This window comes from Colias eurytheme, chromosome 11 (genome assembly GCF_061535395.1).
Source record: "Colias eurytheme isolate Ceu_HAF_F1 chromosome 11, ilColEury1 Martin Lab GWU primary, whole genome shotgun sequence".
In the NCBI taxonomy this organism is placed as follows: Eukaryota; Metazoa; Arthropoda; class Insecta; order Lepidoptera; family Pieridae; genus Colias; species Colias eurytheme.
In genome coordinates this window covers 2,652,896-2,673,702 of record NC_142990.1, presented here as the reverse complement: position 1 = coordinate 2,673,702, position 20,807 = coordinate 2,652,896, and the positions used below count along the sequence as shown (strand labels likewise).

Below are 20,807 nucleotides of genomic sequence, written 5' to 3'. Positions count from 1 at the left end.
TACAAATTGTCATTCTATCCTTGACGACCTTATTTAAAGACAGTGAGACTAAAAATGAGCGTTCTGAAAAAAACATTATTCTGTATATATTCAAATCTAAAATCGTTTGGCGTCTCCGCTACATAAATACAGTTATTATAAAAATGACGATAATCGGACTTACAATTCGCAATGTTATCACAATGACAGATATTTAAGATTTGTAAATCTGTGTTAATTTTACGATAATTAGTGTATACTTAGATAACAATCAAACGTAGTACATTCTCGATATTTTAATATTACATAATTAAATCAATGAACAGAACTCTAATTCTATTCCTGCTTGTTTATCAATAATGAATGAATGAATGAATGAATGAAATGAATGAATGAATGAAAAATTCTTTATTGCACACACATACAGGATTACAACAATAACTTTCCCATATCTATTAAAAACCAAACGTATCTCAAATATCTATTTTTAATCAATTCTCATATCAACAATGTATGAGTCTTACACTATTCTTAATTAACAGCCACAAAACACGTAAGGTCAAACATAATAAACTCATTAATACAACAAATTACTCATAATACCTATAAAAGCGATGAACCGTACTTAATCGATACAGTATTATCATTGAAATATTCAAAACAAACATTACCTCTCGGCTGTTCGCCAACAAAATACCACCTGTTATAAAATTCAAGATTGTTATGCAATATAGAAATTTTAACGAGAAAATATTTGAAGTTTTACGACGGCTATAGAAAAGAAAATTGGAAAATGAAAGTTTGTGATACGGGGAATGTGCACACACTTCAAATAAACAGTAATGTTTAAAATAGTGAGGAAAAATTAATACTTATAGAAATTTTATTTGTGTAATTACGTAATTTACTGGTTATAATAAATTATAGCTCCTTTTAAATGTTATTCTTAAAGAAATAGATATCCGTTCGTGGTTTTACACGTTCTCAGTAGCTATCAAATTTTCTCAGTAGGATATTAAAGGTTTTTGTGGTACGAGCACGATGTTGTACCTACACACCTTTTATAAAATAAAAAAAATAAAAATTTCTTTATTTGTTTCAAAAAATTGTACTTTTATCCTAACAGTACTATGTGCAATATGTTTTCTTCAATATCTAAACAACACATGCATAATATATTATCACAATTAAGTTGGCACGAATCAAACATCGAACGCTATTGAATTTTAATCCAAAAATCAATTAAAATTCAAATTAACAAGTTTTATGTTGCAACGCGTATAAAAACGATAGTCACGTGTGTCATTCAATAAAAACAATGTTTATTTGTGTTTACTTGTTATAGTTGAGCCAATTTAATAGGCAACATTTGACGTCTATCAATTTTATCTTCATAGGGTGGTAACCTGCTTAAAAACATCGATTAAAGCGAATTAATCGATACGGACTTGAAACAATTGTCAATCGAACTTGAAACACATGTCAATAATTTATGATGATTTTTATTCCCAAGTAACCAATGCATTCGATTCTAGATGTCAGATTTCGATTTTTAGAGTAACGTCTCTGGTATTTATAAAGAAAAAAGGTTTATTGACACAAAATTGTAGCGACGTCAGTCCTTTAAATAAGAAAATGTTTATTATGTTTAGAATGGTTTATCAGTAAAATCAAATCTTAAAATTAGTTGCATCGGTCATTATTATTATAAATATGTAATCGTAATTGAAAAAAATTAAGCAAATGTGCAGTTCTAACTTCTAACAAAACGAAATATCATGTTATTCTATGTCGTCGTTACTAGGTTAAGTTGTTGAATTTTGTTGAACTGTCAAATGTTGCCTATTAAAATGGCTCTACTATAGCACATTTTCAGACCCTTTAGCATGAAATAAAACAATTTCGATCTGTTACGAATATTCTACCATCTAGTTAAAGTTGTTTGGACTATACAGAAACCTTAAATATTTATTGTCAGTTTTGTATAACAAGTTTAAAAACATTAATATAAACAAACTATTGAGATAACAGGTTGAGAAACTTCAATTCAAAACAACCATCTTATTATTACTAGGAAAAGGCACTGTTATTTTTTTACTCACATTAAAAACTATTCCGCCAAAAAACTACGAATGTTATACAAAAACAGAATCACAGCCATTCCACTTTGAAGATTAAACACTTTTGTGTTTTTACGATTTTAAGTCAACAAAAACACTGCCTCAGATATTTAGACACGCCGACATATCGCTTATCAATTTTATTAATTGGAAATATACATATAAGGAAATCTAATCAATCAATCAATTAACGTTAATCCGATAACAATTGTTTGATAAAATAATACATTATCAGTGACGTTTTATATGCGTCTAAGTGCAGGTTGAAAGAAAATGAATTTGAAGAAAACTTAAACTTTTTTCTATGAAGATGACGACACAATAAAGTGAATACATGGACAGAGCCGAGGCAATTAGTTTTAAATAAAGGTAGGTATGCCAAAAAACTGTAATTCGTATGACTTTGAAACATTTTCTGACAGAAAGCAATAATTGCAAGTTATGCCATATTTAACTCGATAATCGTCAAAAGATATTTTCGATTTGTAAAACGAACCATCAACCAACTAAAGAGGCGCAATTTAGCCAATGCCACGAAATCAAGCTATCCTCTACTTGCATATAAAAAATAGCCTGCGACTTCCTGCCACAGACTAAACGAGCCAAAACAACCGATCTAAGAGGTCGGCCTTAAATAAAGGTAACTCGATTCCAACACCTAATATCGACTGACTGAACGTCAAATGGCAATGAAATCAACGGACGTGATCGAAACACTATTTGTATCAAACAAATTGGCCATTCAAAAGATAGTTTGCTAACCGCCAGTGTGTAAACTTATTATTTTATACTATGTTAAAATTGATTGTCTGCCATGTTCAGATTCATATACAGTATGTTTTTTTATATTGTATCGGAATAAACAGAATTTTGTTTTGAATTTTAAATCTTAAGTAAAATTTATAACATACGGAACGTTTTCCAGTTACAATTGCAACGTAATTATCACGCTAGTTTATCAGGATATCGCAAGTTTGTATGTGTTTGTATCTAATCGAATTAAACTGGTTTACTTGACGCTATACTTGTTAAATCATCAATTACTCCTATATAGGACGCAAGCCACTAGGCTCTTGGTAAATAATTTCTCATGACATGATAAAGTATGATTTCGTGAGATGGTAGTTCCTTTAAAGTGTGATAATAAATTTTCAAATACGATTTCATCGGTATTATCTGGCAAATTCAAGTTCATATTGTTTTTAACGACTTTACATCAGTACCTACAAATATAATTATCAATCTCTAAATAAAAATCACCAGCGCAGTCTTACAGTATCAAAAGTCAAACCACATCTACACCACAATTAATGCAATTATGTATAACAAATAACCATTAATAAATTACATATTAATAAAGGGTGCATGCAACAATTATTTACATGCATTAACCTAATGATCTCTAAATGATTATTAAGTATATCAGATTAAACACGTAAACCAAGATTTCTAAAACCTAGACCTTATAATAACTCCTATACTTATGTATGAATATTGATATTAATCAATATAACTTCCTTTGAGAATATTTGATGGCCACATCGATAAAACCTGTTATCATTATCTTTAAAGGATAGTAGAAATAAACGTTACGTTATTTACGATAAAATAAAACCATTTTCGATAAAACTGTTTATATCAGCGATTTCCCCGCGAAATGCTGTCATTAACTGCACATTAATATTTTCTCTTGCCATACAAACTTGTTTAAAGCATTCTGATCGCAACTGCTGGAGACAAAAACTTGTCACCGTAAAATGCAGACTTGGCGAAATGGGCCAGAGCAATCATAATTAAACTTGCACTTTAAGTCTGGATAATTAAAGTGAATTTTCGATTGCATACATAACGGTGACAACAATTACACTAAGTGCATGATAATGTGAAAGTTATGCAATGGCCATACACGATGGTCAATGGTATTTTATGTAGATAATGTTCTCACGAGGACAAAATGCGCAAACAGGCTTTCAAAGGAACAAACAGCGAATAAGAAGCACCGTATGTACAATACAACATACATACTCATATCCTAAAAACGCGAAACCAATATTTATACTAGCTACAGCTCCGTAAGGCGAAAAGTATATATACCTAATTAGTCAATATTCTACCAAAGATCACATCACATTTGCATTCTCGAAATAAATAATAATAGTTAAAAAAAAACTAAAAAACACGCTTTTTATAGAAAACCGAACTAAAAAATAGAAAATTTTTATCAAATAAGAGCGTATACGCACTATGCGGGTAGCCGCATTGCGGGTAGCCGTCCGGCTGACCGCAAGCACAATTATGTACGTAATATTCATTTCTATGCGCACTGCGATGCGGCTACCGCAGACCGCACAGTGCGCATAGAAATGAATATTACGTACATAATTGTGCTTGCGGTCAGCCGGACGGCTACCCGCAATGCGGTTACCCGCATAATGCGTATACGCTCTTAGTGTATTGTCATCGGTCCTCAATATAGTAGGGGAGCCCAGGATGCTAAATGTGGATTTACTCGAGCGTCACGGGAACCTATTAGAATTGGTAGATTAGACCATAGCGAGAAAAAAAGGTCCTATAATGTTTTCACTTTTAGCGGTGGGGAAGGGTTTTTTGATTGTTTTTAATTTAAAAAAGAAAAAAATTGGCTTGGAAATACTCAAGCGCGTTAGATATTGATATTTTGCATGCTCCAGGACGTCACTGAAAAAAAGTATACGTTAATCTGACGATTTAAGTGGCGATTTAATCGCTATGAAGAAAGGGTAAAAAATTAAAGTAATATTATTCGAGCGCGTCAGATTAATATATGAAGAAGTCCCCATTTCGCTAATCTGACGATTCGAGCTCAACCTTAGGGAATTATGGATTATTCAAATTTTCCAGCGGGGCCCCTGAGCGCACCCACCAACCATAACTGCTCATATTGAATAGAGGTACTAATGAATAGCTAAGGTACCGTCCCTTATAGTACCTAATCTGACGCGCTCGAGTAAATCCCAAAATCCCCTCTTGGCCTCCCCTACTAATAAATCTACAAAGTTTGAACGAAATCTGGCCGTTTAAAGTGGGTCAAAATCGCGCCCAAAGAAGTCGGTTACAAACATACAGGTGAAGCTAATATAAAGCGTGTAAAAATAGGATTTGATAAAAACTACATATAATAATCAAGTTACTTCAAATAAGAAAAGAGATTACCCTTAGAGTATATTAGCAAGCTAATACATACTCTAAGAGATTATCTAAAAACATATTTTTAATTCAATTTAATATCAGCAAAGCGTACCGACTATATTATACAAATAAATCACTGTTTACATTTACGGTTGTATCACGCTATCTGTCATAAAGTCAAGCGATCTTTATTACAGTTAGTACAAAACCATTATCTCCAGGCAGCTAAGATGTAATCACTTGATATCATCGCGTGATAACATGCATTTGAAAATTGCACAATCACACATGGTACAAATTAATCACACTTTCAACTTTTTAAACTTGAAACGTAGCTATGACTTTATTTAATTTATTTATTTCTAAATAAATTAGTCTAAATATATTCGCATGAACTCATAGAAAAACAATAATGTTACAAATCACTACATCGTCGCAATACCGAGGAATATTAATTACCCATTTTAGTAAATAAAATATAGTTACCTAGCGCATAAAGAACACCTTTGTATATAAATTATTGCTCATTAACAGTACAAAATAAAAATGTTTTGCGCAGTTACCCATCAGACATTTATTATTTATTCATTTATTTATTTATGTTAGTAAAAATTCAATATGTATTTCAGAACAAGAGATCAAAACCTCGCCGTTTTCAAATCATAAAAGCTGAACGTTTATCTGTGTATGAACACCATTAGAATGTTAATGTTCAAAACCCCAGAGATTTCAGAACAACTGTTCCGATAAATACTTAATATAATTGAAAACACGATAAGAAGAAGAAAGTATTCGCACCAAACCTACATCCGAAAGGATGTTTAACACATTCTATTGTCTTTCTCATTTTAGTTTGTATTCTGTTAGTTTCCCATCATTGAAATGCCCAATAACAACAACTTTGCAAAAGAATCACGAAAACACGAAAGTGCTAAAAGCCACGGTCGTTGAACTAAACGAAATAAACATTTGAATGAAGCACACGCAGTTAATTAGACAACAATTGGATTGTTCGTCAAACAGACTTAAAAAAACGTAAGGAGTTTTTTCTGAAATTATTCGTGAAGGAAAATAAATATTGATAGTGAACGTCCTTGCTATCTTGTCATCCTAAAAATATCGGTCGATTAATTTTGAGTAGGTAAATACGAGTCATACATAAAATATAAGTTACATTGTATAACAACAGGTGTTTTATTTACTTTATAGATGGTATGTTACAATTCAAAATATAACCGAAAATACTACCGCTAGCTGCGCTAGGATTATTAATTAATGTTTTGCAATAAAGTAAGTATATCGGATTTTTCAATTAATTTTATTAATAAATCATACACAACTCAATAATTTATAGGTCATTACAAAAACTAAACGCTATTAAAACGTTAAGAAAATGCTATTTTATACACAAAAATATAACTTCGAATGGGATCACCACACAGTTACACTTAAGTACATATAAAAGAGTGTAACGTTTTTAAAATATTATAAAATATGCAAATCTATGTAAACGCAGCGTTACGTGTACAACGTGCGTCTACGATAATAACATTTTTAAATATTATTTCGCATAGAATTGTATTCAAAAATGTATAGGTACAAAATATAAAGTTTATTGACGTTTTCATATCCAGTAATTCAGTTAAACGCTTTTAGATGATAACATTTATTAGTAAACATATTACGCCCCTAAATATGACGTATTTATCATGAGATGGGCACAGTTCATAACAAACCCAACATCATAATAAAAACATATGAATTAAACACATTTCATGATGAAAATAGTGCTGGGATCAAAAGAAATCGTGACACGCTTAAATAATAAATATTACAAGATATCATTTCAAGGATACATTTTATCTTCTATCTCTTGACTAAATATAATAAATTCAGTAGAAAAGTATGCAATTAAATGAATAATATACTCGAGTACCCATTTAAAATGACATTACATATTATGTATTATGTTTTATTTATAACCTACTATCCGCAAATATCTCCTTTCAGTCCTTTGTCCAAATTACCTATTGTTAATAATAATTGCCAATATATTGACAAAATGATACCATACTGTGTATTATGTACGTGTAATGCGTTAAAATATATATAAAAAAGTTTACATAAGTCTGAAAGTGAGAAAGTGTCTATGTTTGGTTATGCAGACTTTGCACTTGTGTAAACGCATAAAACATTGTACGAAGCTGAAATCTGCTTTACATATAATTTATTAATTGTATAATAGCCTGAATTACATAATAGAGGCTACTTTTTCATTGGGTAGGTATCACTGAAGTAAAGCAATTTAGTAATTTGTACCAATATTTCAAAGATAATTCATACTCAGTCACAATATGTCGTAACATATAACATACAAATTGACTGTTGTATACCTTTTGTTAAGTAATCAGACCAATAATTTTTCGACACTACCCACAAGGTCAAAACTTTATAAGAAAGGTTAGATATTTAAAGAACATCGTTACTTCACCAGAGTCCAGACATATTGAAAAGTAGGAATGGTTTTTAGGTGACTATAAAAATAAGCAGATTTTAAAATAAAAAAAAAACGTTTTTCAAGAATAATATTTAAAAAAATGTTTTATTAGCTCCCAAAAGTCGCATTCAAAAGGGTTCATTTAAGGTGAAAATAAAGATATTCATAAAGATTCAATATATACCTACTTAGTCGATTTTAAAATTTATCTAGCTATAAGAAGTCTGGCTATTTCTAAAGGAATACCTAGTTTTTTAGTATAATAAAAAAGATGCGATTATCTCAATTTGAATTTATCAATATTATATAATAGTATAAATTTAACCTGTATCTATAATAAGAACACATACCTACACGATTACGTATCTGTATGATTCAATTTTACATATAAAACGGTTACTTTTATCTATGTAAATATTCCATACATAACAAATTCAATAACAATCGAAAGACAACTGAACAAAAACAAATTGAATAAACACAGTTGGTAATAACACTTCTTTCAACATGCTATCTATACCTACAGGAAAACGTCTTCATTCTTTATCTGATAATTTTAAATTTTAATATTTCAACAGGAAACTTGAAGAACCGAGCAATATACTAAGCAACCGCCATAATTTAAAAAATACAGAAATACATAGTATTCTCACAAGGCTAATTACCATTATATTCATAAAACATTTGCTCCAACTATCTGTATCCATTTTAAAAATTCATTAGTCAGCTACTGAGTACTGCACATATACATGTACATCTTTGCCGAGCACTGAAGGGTGGTATTTTTACGGAACAAAGCCGCTAATTCATCGTCAACACATTTCAAAATTGTCCACGAGAACCCAAAAGCCGCAGATATAATATGAAAAACATAATTTCGTAAACGTGGTCACCGAGTCCCTGGAGAGGACCAAATTCCGCAGACACGAAAAACATAATTTCGAAAACATGGTCACTGTCCCATGAGAGGACATCCTGTAGGCATAATTACTGACCCGTTAGGCCAGCTTTCGTTTCCAAGTACAGAGCAAAAGATCTTGCACCTGAGTGGACGCATTACACTTGATATATTCGCGGAAATCCCTAACGATGGTAGACCTTTCCTTGTAATTAAATATCTTGCAAATATATCATAGACTACATTAGTGTAAGGTAAGGCTGATTAGTATAATAGCCATAGCTCATAAGCCATTGGGCATACATATAATATCAGCTCCGAACGTGTTATATTTATATGGTTGAAGTCAATAACGAATTTTATTTTTCAAATTACATTAGACCTCTATCAAGCAATCAATTGTCTGAACTTGTAAATTACCAAAAGAAGGATTGTTAATGTATTGGAATGTAGATTAGAGATCGATCAGTTATAGAAAATTCATGCTAAACCTAATTAAGAGAAACATCATTAATTTCATCAAGTAAATATGGGAATAAACAACACAAGTAATTAATAATAGTTAAGATCCTATTAAAATAAAGGATAGAAGACCTAAACACAATTGTTTGGCAATGTTTTCACGAGACCAACCAAACTTGTAACATCAACAATTAAACTAAACATCAACAATATCGCGTACAATAAACGCATTCTCAAAACAATCTTGATACTTTTAACTATTCAGTTATATTGTAAACCTTATCACAATGTAATAGAGATTACATACTAAATAGTTCATATTCAGTTCTAGATACATTGTGTTAATAGTTTCCGCAAACTGGGACATTTTCACATATCATTAGAACCCTTTAACGGAATTGGAAATCTTTTCACGTTAAAAAGGGTCAAAGAAAGTCCAACATGAAAACCACGACGAATTAATAGTTGAAATAATATTATTCGTAATTTATAACCTTAGTTGCGTTTTGATTGCAGCAATATTTAAATTGATAAATAATTCAGTAAAGGAATTTGCAAAAGAGCATTAATTTATTTATAAAGACGGCCTCGATCTTAGACTACCGGGTACTAAAATAGTACTGTAATACATATGCTATAGATTACCGTGCAATCATTATAAATGCTTTATGACTTCAAGAATGCCAAACATACAATGTTTTTCAAAACTATTTCTCAAGTTCAACATGTGTCTTAAATTCAAATAATATTCGTTACACTTACGATAAACCATTACGAATCTAAATTTTACGGGAGTCACCAAATACGATACCAATAGAAACTACATTGAATAAATTATTTAACCATGCATTGTGAATGGACTCTGGACAATGGACTTTGGAGATACCAAATAACTCATTAAATTGACATCGTCTTAATATATTTTGAGAATTATCAGATTCTCGGTAAGAAAAATTACCGATATCAGCTGTGTTGATTTTATTACATTTTTTGATGTATCTCCAAATCCTAGGATCCAATCGCGATGAACTAGGTATAGTAGGTACATGGTACCAGGGAGGGAGCTTCACCCTCTTCCGAAAATCTGTCCTTTTTTAATAAAGTAGAAAATACATTTTCGAATAGATAAATATCAAAGCTATAATAAAAGCTTGATGAAATACAATAGCATAAGTGCTGTGGGTATTCCCGTGCAACTTCATTCAGTAGTGACGTCAGAGGAAATACTGGAAACCTCATACAACACCACTCACAATGCATGAAAAGAATTCTTGTAGGAGTGACTAAATCTAGTAAAATATGCTTTGTATAGCGAGGAAAAAATTCAAAGATACCTTCATTTGGCACCAAAAGAAATACCTAATGTTTTTATTTTGATACACGAAGAAGTTTTTCTAAACACATGTAAAAGAAATATGTCATCTAATTGTTTAAATAAAATAAATAAATAAATAAATAAAGACGCGACGTAGAAAACACTGGTCAAAAAATACATTACAATTCTGAAGAAACCACAGATCTTTTTAATTGCGTGTTTATTATCCCTTATTTTAGTCCCAATTATAAGGCAGTACATAATTATTTTGATACATGAAGAAGTTTTTCTAAACGCATGTAAAAGACGCGACGTAGAAAACACTGGTCAAAAAATACATTACAATTCTGAAGAAACCACAGATCTTTTTAATTGCGTGTTTATTATCCCATATTCTTATTATCTTAGTCCCAATTATAAGGCAGTACATACTGATACTGGTACCTATAGTAGGTACACTATAACAACCCGATTTTATGCATATATGGAAGCCGAATAATAAAACGACAATGGGCTTATAAATAGATAAAGTACTTCAAGTATTTTAAGCATACGATAGGCACTGAGTACTTGTAACTAGATAGCCTTGTTATTAGATGAAGCCAATGACTTACCTCGAAGTCTCAATAGCCGAAAGGACACGAAATTCAACCGTGAGATTTATCTTTTCATTTACTATCTATTCAACTATTGGAGGTTCATTGCATGATTTTGAAGGAATATAGGAACTTATATGAATATTTCATCGTTCTCATATTGCCAATTATTGCCATAGCCATTGGTAGGTATATAAGTATATAATTAAAAATAATTTGGAAAATCCAAAAGTGCACGCCTCATAATTTTTTTTTAATAATTATTTATTAATTATTATTTTTGTTTATTTAATAACAATTAAACCACATCGAATCAGACCCTGAAAAATGAAAGGGTTCTATTCCTGAGCATACTCAAGCGTAAGAGAAAAAAAAAGACTCGATTAGTAAAGTATTTCGGTCGCTATCGTGTTAACAAGAAAAAGGATCCGCACATACAGACACACGGACGTCCAAGACAGAACTTTTTTAAACTGTTTTTTAACTAGTTTAAATAACAAAAATGACATCAAAAATATCATGAACGTTAAAAATAGTGTTTTTTCTTAATATGTGTGTGTATGTATTATCTTACAAGTGCAATACATAAAGACATTTTAAGTTTGAAAAATCAGATGTTTTGCGCGAAGTGACAGTAGTACCCACCTCAACGCTTCGCTTATGAGGCGTGCAATAAATATTAAAAATAAATATTACAGATTTAAATAAGACGCCTGCGTCGATTTTCAGAATACAAATAGGTACTCAACAAATTTTTAGTACACTGAAACTCATTGATTTCCACATATTTATACTATTTTAATGAGCTTCCTGTTCCTCTTTCTAGGGCTAAATCTCCCAGATTATCAAAATTTATCAATAACTAGCGGTCCGCCCCGGCTTCGCCCGTGGTACATGTTTACGTTTTCTCTACATAAGAACCTTCTCCGTACTTCAAGGAATATAATAAAAAAAGAATTATCGAAATCGGTTCAGCCGTTCTCGAGTTATGCGCTTACCAACACATTTTGCGATTCATTTTTATATATAAGAAGATATGCTGCAGTAAACTTATAACCTATCTGTACTTTTATGAATAAACTGATATAATATCTATTTATAATTTCAAACAAATAAAATCCTAACACCTAACTGATAACGGGCGCTCGTATCGTGACGAGACAAAACAAATGATGCGTATTACGAGACATTATCTGATTACTGCGTGCTGAATGAAATTACGGCACACAATGTAAAAATTAATTACATCTACGTAATTACTACGTGTTGCATTTCTCAAATCTGAATTAGTTTTCTATTTGTGACAGCTATTAGATTCGAGTCTGTGGTGTCAATGTCCGCGAATGATATTTGACAGTGTTAATTCTGTCGGTCAAATATTCGGAAATATGTGTTTGTTTAATTAATTAGATCCTAAAGCTTTCTCTACTTTAACACTGTGTTCAAATCCTTAAATAAGTGAAAGTGGTATTTTATGCTATGAATATACATGATAGATGTATTTGAAGACTAAAAATAAAAAAAATTTTTTTTTTTTTTGGAAAAATGTTCCTAATCTGGTTCCCACGATGATTTTTGTTTAATTAAATGTAAGTAAATAGATACTGCCTCCTTCGGTACCCTCTATAGCTAAGTACGATAATGGTATTTTTTAAATTATTTTTTACGTTACACCCTTGTTACACCAATTGTGCCTGTTTATACTATGTTAATTTCTACCTTATAAATGACATGAATAAGTGTTCTATTTTCAACTACACCTTTGAAATATTTGACCTATCACCTGCAAAGACGTAAAGTTAAAAATACACGAGTTCTTTGAGCTCAAACATTTATATGAAGACGTCATTTTCTTTTGTTAGTAAAGTATAGCGCATATCATTAAAGAAGACATGATACCTATTAACCCATGCATTACGACTACGTAAAGAAAAACCATTTTTTTACTTTCCTGTTGGCGTTTTTCACATAAAATTATCTGTAAATACAATTTTATCTTATAAATTTTTCTTTAAATAGGAAGGGTTTAGTGGTTTATGATTCATCCTAGATTACATCGATTTTTAGAAAAATATTCCAAAAGATTTCTTTAACAGTCCAGAAGCGAAAACGTAAAAAACGGACAACATAGACAGGTAGTAACTTTAATATGAATATAATTAAAAGCTAAATTTAAATTTTCTCCATGAACCATGCCGAGCATGCCTACTTGAATTTTTTATTTAAATATAAAAAAAAAACAATTATTCAGAAAACAAGAACGACTAAAATAAATATCTTTTAAATTTAATCAACAAAATGGTAATCCAATAAATCGTATAACTAGGCAAAAAATCATAACTGTTGTTAACTGATTAATTATATAATAATCCATGTAAAATTGGTGTTTATTGTTTGTTGTTAAATATATTGAATTTATTTACGGTGACTTATTTGATTTTTTGATTCATTAGACATCAATGTTATTGAAATGAAAAAATATAATAAAAGGAAAATAATATAATGAATAAATCGCGTATAAAATCCGTAAAAAAATCTTTAATTTCATCAATGTTATTGTTCGTTTTTTGCCAAGAGCATGATTACTTTCATGAGAATAGGACAACTAGGTTATTACCGCATTCCTTAACTATTCTACATATATATCTAGGTATAGTTTACACTTTACACTTTGTATTGTTACCCCTTGATGGAACTGCATTTTATAGTAAAGATTATAAAAAAACACACACAATTCTCTAGTTCCACTTTTATTTAAAACTTTTTTTTGTAATAAAAATCTTAATAAAAGTGGAACAAAAAATCTTTAAAAAATCTTTACTATATTATCTAGGTATAAAATATAAATCAATATAATTAATTACTTAGGCTTACAATATAAACGCTAGCTTTAAACTAAAGACATACTAAACTATTTTAATTAATTACATTCGCACAACCTTGATTTGAATTGCAAATACCAATGGATTAAATAAATCTTAATGAATAATGTGTGTTTAAATATTAAAAGCTTAGGTATATTCACGGTTAGGTGGTCTAAAAGTATGTTTTATGCCGGCAAAAAATAACTCGCAAACTTCTTCAGTAAAACTTTTTGTTAGTTTTATTATACCAGTTAAAATTACCGTTTACAATTTATAAACTTGTGTCGGTACTTAAAATTTTAACGTTCTGTAAGTATTTTTAAAAGCTTGAAACCCTCCAATTTTATCCCGTAAGAGTTACTTTAAATGCAAAATAAAAAAAATGCAGGCGATTTTACAGTCCTCTACTTAATAATTATTTTTTCCTCGAAAATTAAGTTCTTTGCGATTTATAAATTTTATAACACATTCGAAAAAAAATAAAACATACCCGAAAATACAGATTCAAAACACGACACACAAACACTGACACTTATTTGCAAAATTGGCGGGTAAATTGACAACTGTTTTTTTTTTTTTTTCAATCGAAACGAGTGTGCGCGGCTACGGCACTTCGCTTTATGACGCGATCGCGATGTGTTGAACCGGCTTTAAGTTAAACGGACTGACTGACTCAGGTGTATGAATTTCTGTCATATCTCAGCTAATGATAATAGAATAGTATTGGGTTAGCCACAAATGCGGTCTGAAGGCAATGAACTAAATATCACAAGTGGAACATTATCGGGTAAGGTGGCACGGGCAGTCTTTAAGATTATGGTGCAAATTCTTGCTTCTATCTGCATATTTATGAGATAAAAACGTCTATGTTGAGATATCCATGATAATCATTATATTTAGTCTACCAAATCATATCACAGCAATAAAAAAATTATATTATGAATTTGTTTATATATTATGACTACTGCCATGTCATGCCTTAGCGATTAGACCAATTTGTACCTATGTCAATCAACATTTAAACGCGAATACCACGGTTAGTCTTAAATTTTTGCAGCTTTTTTCACAGAAGCTATGAATTTATTTACAAAATAACCTGAATTTTACAGATTCTCACAATACCTAAGAAGGCTTGTTCTGTAAATAATCTTATACATATTATTATAAAATAGGTAAGATCATTTACATATCTGCAACAATAAAATAACATCGTCGAATTACTAAAACCTCAGGTTTGCACGTACATACATACTTGCATGTTGACATGCCTTTGCGCCAAGCAATCTCTTTGTAGGTACCTAATTTTTTTTTTTTAATTTATCTTTCCAAAAAATTCAAAAGTAGGTATTTCAATTCGTAAAGTTTGGATACATCACAAATTACTACCAAACTATTTATACGCAGTAATAATATCAAGGTCTTGCAAAAAATAGAATGATACGGATCTTTTTAGCATCTCAAACTCTATGGTGCATGACTCAGCAGTATTGTATGTCATGTACAACAAGCATATATTTTCAGTTTCATACAAACATGATGAAACTTTGTGCAATTAATGTGCCTATAGCTATGTGAATAATAAAGGAACAAGATTTTTATCTTCAGTCATTTTAATCTGCCATGTCACGGCGGTCATTTTTTTACCAATTTATTAAAACAAAATCGTATTGCATTCTCTATTGGTGTGATTTGATTTACGACACGAAGGAAATCTTAAGATTTTCAATAGACTATAAACATAACTTTTATCGCTTTTTATAATATGTTGTTACTAGAAATTGATGCTTTTTGTAATTTTTCTTTTATCTGTGCTAATACAAACTTTCAAGATTCTGTATTCAACGGGTACCCTGTTTGTAAGTTTGATTTTATCACAGCTTCAAAGTTCAATGGGTAAACGTAACTATTCGATATGAATTTCAGCTTTAAATTCACACATTCCTGAGAAAAATAGATTTCCTTTTTTATATTTTAAGACCTGGAAAAGCGAAGTTTAATTTACGAATAAAAATAAATAAAAAAAACAATTCCCGCTATATTTTCTAAACTTCATAGAAAAATGTAAATCTCATCATTCATGACATAAATCACTATCTACTATCTGACTAATAAATTTTCAATGTTATCAAAAGTAACAAAAACGCTTTAATATTATTTTTAAACATGAATTTGCCACGCGATAGATACGCTATAATTTATCACTTTATTTAACTGCACGTGATTCAATGAAAACACACTATGTGACTAATTTGGGATCCTCAAAATTTAAAATAAATGTAAAAAAATGAAAAAACAACCCACATAAAATGATCATATTATAAATTATTATCACAGTGTTCGTAGTTTCAATACTCCACTGAAACGTTTTGATCGATTTGTATGAAATGTTATTTTTTAGAATAAGTTGTTAACTAAATTTTTATGCCTTTGTGGTGAGGGTATCCTGACAGAACATCGGTTGCTGGATCAGCTAGTATTCTATGTAAACAAAATGCTTAATAGTCATTGCGCGAATCTAGTCGATGACGTATTAGTCATAGCTTTGCAAAATAATGCACTGTCATCTCTTTGAATGCACTTTTTCATTGATTAATGTGTTTTTCTAGTAACTATATAAACAATCTTGGTCTTGAAATAATAATATGCTATTAAAATTAATTAGTTGTTTTATAACGCAGTCTGCAGCTTCAGTTTATGATAAAAAATCAATGCATGACGAGACGTTTTCAGTAGGTACATATTTATTAAATATTATTTCGTAAAAATATTTCTTTGTATAAAAATTGTGTTTTATTGCAATAGGACATCATTCAAAAATGCTACACAAAATAATTCGACGAAAATTGATGGCTAAGTAAGTACCTGATTTTGAGAATTTTTTTTACCTAATTATTTCAACAGAAATATTTATTCGTTCTATTATCGATTCGATGCAAATGTTTGCGGAAAATCAATTAAATTAAACAATCGGTTCAAACCAAGGAGATATTAACATACTTACCGGTTTTATCCAGTCATAATATTCGACGCGCACCCCAAATGCAGCATATCGGAATGTTTTGATCTTTTAACCAGTAGTGGGTACCTGTAAAAAACATTATGTTAATCTAGGTATTTGTAGTATAAGTTTTTTATTAGTTTGTTTTATAATTCCCATAGTTATTTCTATATTGAAACTTTAAAACTAGAACTTTACTGTGTTATAGAATAGAATAGAATAGAAAACACTTTATTGTACAATGCACACAAAAATACATTTACAGAAACGATAGGTAACTTAAAATAAATATGTACATTTTGGCGGCCTTATCGCTTAAAAGCGATGTTATCCTTATGAAAAACTGAAATGTCTTGTCTGTTTGACTGCTTTCATTGAATGAAATTAATAGATGGTCTCGGTGGTGGAAAACACGCAATACCGTAGTCCGTAACACAGGCAATCATTGTGGCAATCATTTTCCAAAAGGGAAACAACTTACAGGCAAGACTTTGATTCAAGTTTTATTTAAATATTTTGTGAAATCATAGCTTTAATTCCTAGAAACGGAGATATAGGTACCTTATAATTAAAAGCTGTATTTATTTACCTTATTTTATATGCCCAAACGTAAACCCGGGGGTAAACTGAGCTGATATTATATTATGACTGATAGTGCAATAGATGCACAAGACCCTATCAGATTGCTTTCTATTCAATCTAGGCTCCACTGTCCACATAACCAAAGGAAGTTATTTGCGAGAAGTAGCCTGTTATCCCATTAAACCATAGATTAGAGAGTATATACACAATTGGACAATTGTACTTGTTAAAGAGATACTATTTACTATTCCACATTAACCACTCGAGTAGACACCTACTTCCCATTCTAACAAATTGATTTTGCGAAAATAGTTGTGGATAATCAAGGCATTGGAAATGAAGGTAGGGTAGGGTAGGGTTAGGTATAGAGGGGGAATAAGTTATACCTATCAATAAAAGAAAAAAAATGGTTTTAGAATGAATAAATGGTTCCTACTTCTTGCAGCACTAGGGAAAATTCTCGCAAATCAGAAGTAAGGCAAACTTTTGCAAAGCAATTTTTTATTTTTTAGTAATGCCTTAACAATAAACAAGTTGCAAATCCAAAGTAATAAATTGTAGAAGAAATATAGAAAATACGGGGACAATAATATCTGCTTTTCATGTACTTGTTTCAATCATTTTCAAGACTATATGGCACTTAAGGGAATAGGCTAATCTGTTATTGAGATCAGCTTATAATTTGTACAGATGGACTTATTTAGGTCATTCTGGTTATTGATTCTAGAACTCTTTAGACAAGGTCAATCTGCCTTGTTTGTGCCTATATTAAACAATAACACTGGTTTATCTTTTGTACAATTACATGTTCTGCATAGTAGAGTGTAGCTGTTATAGTATACTATTATATAGATTATAGCTATTATAGTATAGTGCCTCATTGGTCTTGTGGATAAAATTTTCAATAACTGAGGTTCCAAATTCGAATCTTGGGTCAGATATAAATTTTTTTTAATTTTACTTATAATCATAAGTCAGGAAGGTGATGTTTTTATATATTCATCACTCATGTCACTCATAGCAAGTTATGCTGTTGATCTTGCATCTGGTCCAATACAGAAAATATAACAGAATAAACCAGCTTACTGACAAATTATAACTTTGTTTTGACAAATTATAACTTAATATTTACTTATTCAGATTTAAAAGGCAAAGCACTTGTCAATGACTCAGTTCTCAATATTAATTAGATTTTCAAAACCTTTCATCAACAAAATAAAGTTTGATGAACTTTCATAAATTAAATGTTATTGTCCTTGAACTAAATAGTTCAGTGGAAATATTCTGTATTAATAAATGCATGGGAATTATGATTTTTGTGGGCCACCACACATACAATGCCATTACAAACTGATCACGTTTAATTGAATGCTGATACGCAATTAGAGTGACCCAATTCAAATAGTGAACTATGTAAATTTACTGTTTAATATACTTTCATACTCTCATAATGAATATTCATACACCTAAACCACTACATTGCCACGTGATTTTAAAACAAAAAAAATACTGAATCATTCAATTTTAGTCAAAGAATAGTGAAGTGTAATTTCTAATTATAATATCTAAATACTTGCAGACATTTTTAAGTTGTCCAACTATGTCATGAAATATTCAGGGATCAGTATGCTAAATACAATTTCCTATTTGGTCTAATGATTAAAATTTGTCTGTATACAATAATTTTATGTCTTTGGTCATGTCAGTCAAGATGGTGATGGAATAGAGAGGACACCAACTCTACTTTCGCTCATGCTAATGCTATAATCAATATCAACTGCACATTTGGATAGTATAAACTAGGATAGCGCTCAAGAACTGATATTGGCCATGAGTATTATTATCTAGATTCATGAGTAGAAAAACTGTAAATCCTAATTCTAGATCTATCAGATTTTAGACAAATCCACCAGTTAAAGCCCCCCAAATTTAATATTTTTTAAGCTTAAACAGACATCTTATGTCATGGCATCTCAAAGCTTTCTATGTAAATTAAAAAGTGTAAATTAAAAAATATACATTTATAATTTGTCTAAATACGTATACGTACCATAGTTCAGCTAATTGTTATCGATTGAAGAATAATATGATTCCTTATTTAATAATTCTGAGGAACATCCAAATACAGCCGAGCATATTGATTGCAATATTAATTCGATGTAAACAATGAACACTTTTTAATCCATGTTATTATTTGGGACGGAGTAAATGTATTTATTTTTCTAAATATCATTTTCCGGTTCCAGTTTACAAAATTACAATAAAATAGAAGACTCAAGACACTTTTTTTCTTTTCTTTGACATTAAAAAACTGTCAATTGCTAGCTGTCACTTGTCAATTGTCATTAGTGTTATCAGAGTAAAAAAAGGCTCTGAGAAAAAAAGTTTGTTTTTTGTTCAGAGAAAATAAAGACTAATATAGGTCTACCAGAATCTGATGGCATATTTATAATTAAAAAATAAAAGATTTTCATGTGGCAACTTTATTTGACAACTATCAAATTGGTTGTCAAATTATTTGTATTGATGATTAATTTTTAGGATTTTGTCTTTAAAATCTTCGAAATGTCGATAAAACCGCTGCGATCACAAGCAAGAGGTGTTGTTTACAATGTGTATAGAAAAATATTCGATGAAGAAGGGTCAAACACATCACAATTTTCAATTTTAAAGCGCTTGAAAGATTTTATTGCTAAATTGGACTTACCCGTTTTGATACTTTAAATTAAAAATGTTATAAATAGGTAACTAATATTGTTTGTTGATTAAAACATAATTTTATGAAAACTTTTTACAGGAGTTTCCAATTCGGCTATTTGTCAAGTCCAAGGTGTACAAGTCAATTTTATAATGTGTTAATACTTACGAAAATAAACATGATTTTATTTTATTATTGTTTTATTTTATAAAAAATTATAAACAATCGTTTAATATAGTAAATAAGTTATGATCTGCATTATCATTACATCCATATTTTCACATTGCATAATGATATATATTCAAATATAGGTATATGTAAATACATAATATTATGTATTACCTTTAGAAAAGTTATATGTATATTATACATGTAATAAGTACCTACATAATATTACGTGGATATCTCATTATTAAATACAGTATTATCCACTTGTGTAATGTGACTAATGATATTGAGGACAAAATAAAAAATACGCAGTATCAAGATCGTTCAGTCCATTTTCCCTAGGGTTGCACACTCAAAATTTTGATTTCCCTAATTGCCATCAGATTCTGGTTTACCTATATAAATAATACCCATTTTTTCATTCAGTTCATTGAATTTCAAGTAAAATCACATTATAATGTC

The 20,807-nt window shown here is 30.1% G+C and overlaps 1 protein-coding gene across 3 annotated transcripts in view; it reads right to left on the bottom strand.

Moving 5' to 3' along the window:
- The window catches only part of Ctns (lysosomal cystine transporter cystinosin), a 29,719-nt gene extending 9,979 nt beyond the window's left edge, over positions 1–19,740 (bottom strand). For 2 of the 3 annotated variants that reach the window (XM_090107277.1, XM_090107280.1), the window contains exon 1: positions 14,390–14,535. The gene's annotated coding sequence lies outside the window, so the exon portion shown is untranslated. Of the gene's footprint in view, positions 1–14,389; positions 14,536–16,900; positions 16,985–19,529 lie in introns of those variants that run through there. The other variant, XM_090107279.1, reaches the window with a different exon arrangement.
- Between the last annotated feature and the right edge of the window lie 1,067 nt (positions 19,741–20,807).